Here is an 11,528-nt window from a genome sequence, read left to right as displayed (position 1 = left end):
GCTCCGTAATATCCCAGCACGCCCTGGAAGATTTGTCAATGTTGGTCTTTGGCAGCCAAAGCATCTGCGCTTTCTTATTGGTTGGAATCTCTGTCTCCTCGCACCTGATTGGTGGGCTGCTTAGCAGGTGTGGTACAGCAAGGTAGGTTGCTGCATGAAAATCTGTATCACCGGCTGCTTGGTTGTCCTTGGTGCAGCAGCAGCGACCGAGTAATCTGCGGGTAGTGAGGGAGGTAAGAGCCTGAAGCATCAAAGCACCGTGTAATACTGTATGTATACTGCACAAATACTGTATACTGCACAAAATACTGTATACTGCACATAATACTGTATACTGCACAACATACTGTATACTGCACAAAATACTGTATAATGCACAAATACTGTATACTGCACAAAATACTGTATACTGCACAACATACTGTATACTGCACAACATACTGTATACTGCACATAATACTGTATACTGCACAAATACTGTATACTGCACATACTACTGTATACTGCACAAATACCGTACAATGCACATACCGTATACTGCACAAAATACTGTATACTGCACAAATACGGTATACTGCACAAAATACTGTATACTGCACAAATACGGTATACTGCACAAAATACGGTATACTGCACAAAATACTGTATACTACACAAATACGGTATACTGCACAAAATACTGTATACTGCACAAATACTGTATACTGCACAAAATACGGTATACTGCACAAAATACTGTATAATGCACAAATACTGTATAGTGCACAAAATACTGCATACTGCACATAATACTGTATACTGCACATACTACTGTATACTGCACAAATACCGTACAATGCACATAATACCGTATACTGCACAAAATACTGTATACTGCACAAATACGGTATACTGCACAAAATACTGTATACTGCACAAATACGGTATACTGCACAAAATACGGTATACTGCACAAAATACGGTATACTGCACAAATACGGTATACTGCACAAAATACGGTATACTGCACAAAATACTGTATACTACACAAATACGGTATACTGCACAAAATACTGTATACTGCACAAATACTGTATACTGCACAAAATACGGTATACTGCACAAAATACTGTATACTGCACAAAATACGGTATACTGCACAAAATACTGTATACTGCACAAATACTGTATACTGCACATAATACTGTATACTGCACAAAATACTGTATACTGCACATAATACTGTATACTGCACAAAATACGGTATACTGCACAAATACTGTATAGTGCACAAAATACTGTATACTGCACATAATACTGTATACTGCACAACATACTGTATACTGCACAAATACTGTATACTGCACATAATACTGTATACTGCACAAAATACAGTATACTGCACAAATACTGTATAGTGCACAAAATACTGTATACTGCACATAATACTGTATACTGCACAACATACTGTATACTGCACAAAATACTGTATAATGCACAAATACTGTATAGTACACAAAATACTGCATACTGCACATAATACTGTATACTGCACAAATACTGTATACTGCACATACTACTGTATACTGCACAAAATACGGTATACTGCACAAAATACTGTATACTGCACAAAATACGGTATACTGCACAAAATACTGTATACTACACAAATACGGTATACTGCACAAAATACTGTATACTGCACAAATACTGTATACTGCACAAAATACGGTATACTGCACAAAATACTGTATACTGCACAAATACTGTATACTGCACATAATACTGTATACTGCACAAAATACGGTATACTGCACAAAATACTGTATACTGCACAAATACTGTATACTGCACATAATACTGTATACTGCACAAATACGGTATACTGCACAAAATACTGTATACTGCACATAATACTGTATACTGCACAAAATACTGTATACTGCACATAATACTGTATAATGCACAAATATGGTATACTGCACATAATACTGTATACTGCACAAAATACTGTATACTGCACATAATACTGTATACTGCACAAATACGGTATACTGCACAAAATACTGTATACTGCACATAATACTGTATACTGCACAAAATACTGTATACTGCACATAATACTGTATAATGCACAAATATGGTATACTGCACATAATACTGTATACTGCACAAATACTGTATACTGCACATAATACTGTATAATGCACAAATACTGTATACTGCACAAAATAATGTATACTGCGCATAATACTGTATAATGCTTAAAATACTGTATACTGCACATAATACTGTATAATGCACAAATACTGTATACTGCACATAATACTGCATAATGCACAAAATACTGTATACTGCACATAATACTGTATAATGCACATCACATAATACTGTATACTGCACAAAATACTGTATACTGCACAAATACTGTATACTGCACATAATACTGTATACTGCACAACATACTGTATAATGCACATAATACTGTATACTGCACAAATACTGTATAATGCACAAATACTGTATACTGCACAAAATACTGTATAGTGCACATAATACTGTATAGTGCACAAATACTGTATACTGCACAACATACTGTATAATGCACATAATACTGTATACTGCACAAAATACTGTATACTGCACAAATACTGTATACTGCACAAATACTGTATACTGCACATAATACTGTATACTGCACAAAATACTGTATACTGCACAACATACTGTATAATGCACATAATACTGTATACTGCACAACATACTGTATACTGCACAACATACTGTATAATGCACATAATACTGTATACTGCACAAAATACTGTATAGTGCTGATGTCTGCAGCTTCATAGTGTAATACATGCTATACCATACTGATGTCTGTGGTATTATAACACTGTGTAATACATACTATACCATACTGATGTCTGCGGTATTATAACACTGTGTAATACATACTGTATCATACTGATGTCTGCAGTATTATAGCACTGGGTAATACATACTATACCATACTGATGTCTGCAGTATTATAGCACTGTGTAATACATACTATACCATAATGATATCTTTAGTATTATAGCACTGTGTAATACATACTATACCCAGGGCCGGCTCCAGGTTTTTGTGGGCCCCGGGCGAAAGAGTCTGTGTGGGCCCCTTTAACACATACCACGATTCATGATGCACAGATACAGCTGAGAAATATATACAGTACAGACCAAAAGTTTGGACACACCTTCTCATTTAAAGATTTTTCTGTATTTTCATGACTATGAAAATTGTACATTCACACTGAAGGCATCAAAACTATGAATTAACACAGGTGGAATTATATACTTAACAAAAAAGTGTGAAACAGCTGAAAATATGTCTTATATTCTAGGTTCTTCAAAGTAGCCACATTTTGCTTTGATGACTGCTTTGCACACTCTTGGCATTCTCTTGATGAGCTTCAAGAGGTAGTCACTGGAAATGGTTTTCACTTCACAGGTGTGCCCTGTCAGGTTTAATAAGTGGGATTTCCTTCCTTATAAATGGGGTTGGGACCATCAGTTGTGTTGTGCAGAAGTCTGGTGGATACACAGCTGATAGTCCTACTGAATAGACTGTTAGAATTTATATTATGGCAAGAAAAAAGCAGCTAAGTAAAGAAAAACGAGTGGCCATCATTACTTTAAGAAATGAAAGTCAGTCAGTCCGAAAAATTGGGAAAACTTTGAAAGTGTCCCCAAGTGCAGTTGCAAAAACCATCAAGCGTGACTACCTCTTGAAGCTCATCAAGAGAATGCCAAGAGTGTGCAAAGCAGTCATCAAAGCAAAAGGTGGCTACTTTGAAGAACCTAGAATATAAGACATATTTTCAGTTGTTTCACACTTTTTTGTTAAGTATATAATTCCACATGTGTTAATTCATAGTTTTGATGCCTTCAGTGTGAATGTACAATTTTCATAGTCACGAAAATACAGAAAAATCTTTAAATGGAACTTTTGGTCTGTACTGTATATAGTACAAGGCCAAAGATTTCACTTCTTACATTACATGACCAATATCTATTGTAAATTCCACAACAGCTCAGAAACCGGTGAATCGCTCCATACAGAATACTGGCCCCCTTATAATGCTCCATACAGAATACTGGCCCCCAAATAATGCTCCATGCAGGATACTGACCCCCATATTACGCTCTGTACAGAACACTGCCCCCCTTATAATGCTCCATACAGAATACTGACCCCCAAATAATTCTCCATGCAGGATACTGGCCCCCATATTACGCTCTGTACAGGATACTGGCCCCCTTATAATGCTCCATACAGAATACTGGCCCCAAAATAATGTCCCATTCAGGATACTTCCCCCATATTACGCTCTGTACAGGATACTGGCCCGCTTATTATGCTCCATACGGAATACTGGCCCCAAAATAATGCTAGATGTAGGATACTGGCCCCTATATTATGCTCTGTACAGGATACTGGCCCCCTTATAATGCTCCATACAGAATACTGGTCCCCAAATAATGCTCCATGCAGGATACTGACTCCCATATTACGCTCTGTACAGGATACTGGCCCCCTTATAATGCTCCATACGGAATACTGGCCCCCAAATAATTCTCCATGCAGGATACTGGCCCCCATTTTACGCTCTGCACAGTATACTGGCCCCCTTATAATGCTCCATACAGAATACTGGCCCCAAAATAATGCCCCATGCAGGCTGTTCCCCCCACATAAAGCCCCATGCAGTCTGTTCCCCCACATAATGCCCCATGCAGGCTGTTCCCCCCACATAATTCCCCGTGCAGGCTGTTCCCCCCACATAATGCCCCATGCAGGCTGTTCCTCCCTTATAATGCCCCATGCAGGATGTCTCCTCTCCCCTCCCTTATAATGCCCCATGCAGGATGTCACCCCCTTACAATGCCCCATGCAGAATGTCACCCCCCTTATAATGCCCCATGCAGGATGTCACCCTCCCCTTATAATGCCCCATGCAGGCTGTTTCCTGCACATAATGCCCCATGCAGGATGTCACCCCCTCTTATAATGCCCCATGCAGGATGTCACCCCCCTTATAATTCCCCATGCAGGATGTCATCTCTCCCCCCATATAATGTCCCATGCAGGATGTCACCCCCCCCATATAATGCCCCATGCAGGATGTCACCCCCTCTTATAATACCCCGTGCAGGATGTCACCCCCTCTTATAATGCCCCATGCAGGATGTCATCTCTACCCCCCCTTATAATGCCCCATGCCTCCATATATTAAAAAACAAATACTCACCTCACTTCTCACCTGCTGCCTCTGCTCCAGACTCCTCACGTGCGCCGGTGTCTTCCCGCTCTGTGCCGTGACGGCTCAGGAGAGAGCGTGGTGTAAAGACGTCACCGCGCCCTCTGACCTGAGGCGTCACAGTGCAGCAGCCGCGGAAGAGACCGGACCTGCTGCAGAGGCACGGGGAGAGGTAAGTATTGTAGTATTGTGCCGGGGCCCTGAGCAAGCGGGAGGGAGTGGGCGCTGGCACCGCACCGCTCACGGGTCTCATAGTGCTCAGGGCCCCGGCACTTGCCTGGGTGCGCCGGGTGCTGACGCCTGCCCTGACTATACCATACTGATGTCTTCAGTATTATAACACTATACTGATGTCTGCGGTATTATAGCACTGTGTAATACATATTATACCATACTGATATCTGCAGTATTATATCACTGTGTAATACATACTATACCATACTGATGTCTGCAGTATTATAGCACTGTGTAATACATACTATACCATACGGATGTCTGCAGTATTATAGCACTGTGTAATACATACTATACCATAATGATATCTGCAGTATTATAGCACTGTGTAATACATACTATACCATAATGATATCTGCAGTATTATAGCACTGTGTAATACATACTATACCATAATGATATCTGCAGTATTATAGCACTGTTTAATACATACTATACCATACTGATGTCAGCAGTAATATAGTACTCCACAGAGTCAGAACCAAGACAGGTTTTTCCTTGGCTTTGTTGAGGAGAGACCATTGATTCTTGACCTTTTCAGGTCCAGAGTGTTGGAGAAAATGTCTGCAAGTACACCTGTTTTGGAGAGGACCAGCGATGGACCTCATCCAAATGATCACTTTGTGTAGCACACTGCACTTTTTTTGGCACTTAGGTGAAGAAAGAAGAATCTTGTGCATTAATGGGATTGAATTCTGGAAAGGGCAAACATAGAAAGTACTTGTCAATTCAGTATGGGCTCAGTATTTCCAAAAAACTTTTAAAGATGTCATATAATGATAAGCTTTTAAAGGGATTTATGTACAGCCAACTTTAATGGCTCTTCAATCAGTCTGACCAATGAAGGTCCTCTGTCTGGACACCTACAACGTCTCCTACAGAAATAGATGTAAATTCATCTAGTTTTGAGCTTATTTATAATTTAAAGACACCTGGTTATTGGGCAGAAAGTTAACCTTAATGTGCGGTCTAAGAAAATCTCTTCCTCACTCTGTGTTGTGTTCCCCATCAGCCTCCAGTCATTTTTCTTCTTACACATCTCAGTGCCCATTAAAGGGAACATGTCACGTCCTAGTTACCATCATCACTGCCCCCATTGGTTTGTTAGTGATACAATGTGCATCACTAGCAAGCTTTTTTCATTAAAATCGGTGGTAGTATAATGGTTTTATAACATTATATATACTTTGTCCTACCTGCTCCTATTCATGCATACTGCATCACTAACAAACCGGGGCAGTGATGATAGTAACTAGGACGTGACAGGTTCCCTTTAAGTGTAACTTTTATAGTAGTGGAGAACTCTTGTAAATGAGATCATATAGTTCAGTAAGAGAGGACTGGTTAAAAGATACCTATCATTGACAAAAAAAATGTATACATTATAGGGACTGCTACAGTATCTTCTGCTGATAGTTTGTTGTACATGTCCTGAGACCCCAACAATTGGTCAAAACACCCCTCTGAAGTGTGCAGCTCCTGCATGGACTACATGCACAGAGCAGTGTATGGTCTCAATGGTAAATCTATGGGTCTGTACATACTCTGTGCATGGCTGTATTTGATATACAGCCAAAGTACCCTTGGTGGGCCAGTCTGACCTTTTCTGTCGGTTAGTTTACTTCCAATGTTTATGGCCTTCCATACTTGTACAATTCACACTGCTGGAAGTCAGAAGTAAGATGATGCAAATTAGAAAGTTGCTTTGGCACACAGAATTATTTTAGTATAATATCCCTTTTTAGATCTTGCCTTTTAATATAATATTATTCATGATTTTAGTAAATTTGTTATTGAACAAAAACATTGTCCTGGTTGGTAATTCATTCAATCTGAATAACCATGGATTGCCCACAGACCTCTCCTTTCCTCCTATAGGACTGGCCTTCCCATTCCCTCCATTAGTCGCAGCATGGTTGCTCTCCCCTTTTCCCCAAGTGTTCACACCAAGGTTTATCTTTTTCTTTACCCAGTAGTTACATCAGGGCCTCCCAAATCTTCCTTTTCAGTTGCCCCATTCCTTGGGACAGGGTTTGCACCTAATTGTTTCATTGTCCTCTGCACTTTTGTCACTCCATGCTTGTGCACATATTCTGCAGGTGTATACGCTCTGTTGTACAGCCAGGTCACATTACTGTATAATGGGGCCATTCTTTCTTTTCTTCTATTTCTTCATTGTATCCATAAGAAATGTCTTGGATTAGCAGTGCAAAGTCTGTATTGTTACCCAAACTTCCTTTACCTTCTACTTTTACCCTTCTGCTGCTCAGACTGACTCATCTGCAGGAAGGTCTGTAATTGGAGACTTTCTGTTCCATTCGGTATTTGGGCTCATTCAGACATCTGTAACAGTCAGACCGCAATGCACGGACTGGCCGCGGCTCTACCGAATTAAGCTTATATTTCTATGAGGCCGTCACGCTCGGGTCAGTAGACCCTCGACCAGTTCATGCATTACAATCTGATCTGAACCAATTTGCATCGGCGTCTGAATGAGCCTTAAAAGGGAGCCTGTCATCAGATTTATGCTGCCCGAACCACTGCCAGCATGACCCACAGCCTGGCTACACGATTATAGCCATGAGTGCATTACTCAGAAACGCTGTGGCATTTCAGAGTAAACAGACTTTGAAAAGCCGTCCGAGAACTATGTGTGCCCGTAGTTCAGGCAGCATTAATGTAATGATAAGTCCCAGTAGATTCTTGCTGCTCAAGTAACAGGCAGCACATATCAGAGCTTGGTGGCACAATTGCAGCCCGGTATCTTTTTCTTTGAAACTCTTTGGCGTTTCAGACAAAACATTTCAACACCTGGCGAGAGATGAGATTAGTCTGGTAACGGCTCTGGCCAGCTTCTCCCCCCATCACTCCAGGTGATTGACAGGTCACTGCCTATATACACACATGAAAGAGACCTGTCAATCAACTAGAGCAGTATAGGGAAAATCCAGTTGAGGGCTACTCCAGACTAGTCAATGGTCTCCTGGCCGGATCTGAAAACTATGCCTTCTATGTAACGCCAGAGCATTTCACAGAAAAACTTGAAATGTGCCGCCAGGCTCTGATTCATGCTGCCTGGGATTTGGCCAGTATGAATGGAGCGACAGGTTCCCTTTAAAAATGCAAATTGTCTCTTCAGAGAGGAAGAGGCCTAGAACTCTAGTGCCACCTACAGAAAGTAGCAATCCTAAAAGTCAATATTGACTCTCTAACGAGCCTTGTCACATGACTTAGGATAATAGCCAAAACCAAAATCTCAATTTGCGAACACTGTGTTTCGGGGTACTGCCCCTCGTCAGTGCAAAGTGTGAGATCTGGTTTGGCTTAAAGTCTCCTCAACTTGGCATATCAGGCTTGACATGTCACTCTCCGCTAGGTGAAAGGTTCTCTTTAAGTCCCGGTGCTTTTTGCCCTCCAATTTGTTAGTCTAAAGTTCGGATAGCTAGAACTTGAACTTTCAGCTTTTCTTGTCAATTAAAGGGTCTCCATTTAAAAAATATGGCTCTGATCCAGGGTGTCCCTTATGTTCTCATGAACTACTAGTTGTGCCGCATAAGTTTTCCTGCACACATAATTTTTATCACCCTTTAGCTGCATATTTTTTATTAGGCCACATTCACACGTTGAGTATTTGGTCAGTATTTTACGTTAGTATTTATAAGCCAAAAGCAGGTGAGGAATAATCAGAGGAAAAGTATAATAGAAACTCGTCACCACTTCTGTATTTTTCACCCACTCCTGGTTTTGGCTTACAAATACTGATGTAAAATACTGACCAAATACTGAATGTGTGAACGTGGCCTTAAAAGGAAGGATCTATAAGAAAAATGGGTTTAATTTTTTTCTTCCCCCAGGAACAGTACCACTCGTCCTCCTCATGTCCTGCATTTGTGTAGATCTAAGCTGCAATACCACAAACAGTTCATGGACAAACATGGCGGAAAAACGCACGCCTTTTTCTAATATTGTACAACCCCTTTAAGCAATTAATAGAGCTATGAATGCTCTAAAAAAAATGGCAGCGTGCCCTAAACCTAACAGTTTTCAATTATTGTCTGAACTGGAAACACAAGGTAACATCTGGTCTGTGCCAAAGTAGAATAAAAACTAAGGTTCAAGTGGTTTTCCAGGTTTGGAAATCCAGTCTCCCCATCTGCCGTGTGTTTAAAAAAACAACAACTGTGCTTTACTCACTATCGCAGGTCCGGCACCAAGTCTCTAACGTTCCTCTACCCGTGTCTGTTAGGCTACGTGCCCACGATGAGCTTTGGTGAGTTTTTGACGCTGCAGAATTTCCGCACCTATTATTTAAATTAGGTTACTTGCTTTTTTTCATTGTTTTTGAGTGTGTTTTTTTTACATGTGTTTTTATCGCATTTTTGATGCTGTTGTTTTTTGTCTCTTGTTGGTGTGTTATGCTTTTAATCAGGGATGTCAAACTCAAACACACAGAGGGCCAAAATTAAAAACTTGGACAAAGTTGTGGGCCAACCTGTATACAGAATAATGGGTCCCACATAGTCCTTCATACAGGATAATAGGCCCACATAGTCCTCCATACAGTATAATGGGCCCCACTTAGTCCTCCATACAGAATAATGGGCCCCACTTAGTCCTCCATACAGAATAATGGGCCCCACTTAGTCCTCCATACAGAATAATGGGCCCCACTTAGTCCTCCATACAGAATAATGGGTCACACATAGTCCTTCATACAGAATAATGGGTCCCACATAGTCCTCCATACAGAATAATGGCCCCACATAGTCCTCCATACAGAATAATGGCCCCACATAGTCCTCCATACAGAATAATGGGTCCCACATAGTTCTCCATACAGAATAATGGGTCCCACATAGTCCTCCATACAGTATAATGGGCCCCACATAGTTCTCCATACAGAATAATGGCCCCACATTGTCCTCCATACAGAATAATGGCCCCACATAGTCCTCCATACGGAATAATGGGTCCCACATAGTCCTCCATACAGTATAATGGGTCCCACATAGTCCTCCATACAGTATAATGGGCCCCATATAGTCCTCCATACAGTATAATGGGCCCCACATAGTCCTCCATACAGTATAATGGGCCCCACATAGTCCTCCATACAGTATAATGGACCCCACATAGACCTCCATACGGAATAATGGGCCACACATAGTCCTCCAGACAGTATAATGGCCCCACTTAGTCCTCCATACAGAATAATGGGTCCCACATAGTCCTCCATACAGAATAATGGGTCCCACATAGTCCTCCATACAGAATAATGGGTCCCACATAGTCCTCCATACAGAATAATGGGTCCCACATAGTCCTCCATACAGAATAATGGGCCCCACATAGTCCTCCATACAGAATAATGGCTCCACATAGTCCTCCATACAGTATAATGGGCCCCACATAGTCCTCCATACAGAATAATGGGCCTGAAATGGTCCTCCATACAGAATAATGGGCCCCACACAGTCCTCCATACAATATAATGGGCCCCACATAGTCCGCCATACAGTATAATGGGCCCCACATAGTCCGCCATACAGTATAATGGGCCCCACATAGTCCTCCATACAGTATCATGGGCCCCACATAGTCCTCCATACAATATAATGGGCCCACGTAGGGGTGATGGTTATGGTGTCGCGGGACAAATAAACCCACCCTGCGGGCCAGAGTTTGACATGTATGCTTTAAATAAAGCTGCTTTGTTTTTTATACTTCCTGGTATTTGGCTTGGAGAAAACTTTATTGACATACTTGGGTTCGGATAACATGCAGTTTTGATGCCGCGGAAATACACTTAAAGCTCATGTGCATTTTTTTACCTGCGAAATGATTCAGGTCTATGAGGAAAATCTGCACGGATTTGAAGCACACACCGCCGATCAGTTTACGCTGCTTTAAAATAAGCACAGTGGGCTTGAGATTTCTATCAATCCCATAAACTTTGCTGGACTGTTGTATCAAAAAACGCACCAAAAGCTCATCGTGTGAACGAAGCCTTATT

The 11,528-nt window shown here is 41.1% G+C and overlaps 1 protein-coding gene across 2 annotated transcripts in view; it reads left to right on the top strand.

The window, feature by feature from the left end:
* Window positions 1-114: 114 nt before the first annotated feature.
* Window positions 115-11,528, top strand: part of SANBR (SANT and BTB domain regulator of CSR) — a 71,664-nt gene continuing 60,250 nt past the window's right edge. For both annotated transcript variants that reach the window (XM_073673348.1, XM_073673346.1), the window contains exon 1: window positions 115-233. The gene's annotated coding sequence lies outside the window, so the exon portion shown is untranslated. The remainder of the gene's footprint in view (window positions 234-11,528) is intronic.

Source organism: Phyllobates terribilis, unplaced genomic scaffold, assembly GCF_046119375.1.
Source record: "Phyllobates terribilis strain yellow unplaced genomic scaffold, ASM4611937v1 Scaffold_3__8_contigs__length_932513732, whole genome shotgun sequence".
Lineage (NCBI taxonomy): Eukaryota > Metazoa > Chordata > Amphibia > Anura > Dendrobatidae > Phyllobates > Phyllobates terribilis.
This window is presented reverse-complemented; position numbering and strand designations above follow the sequence as displayed.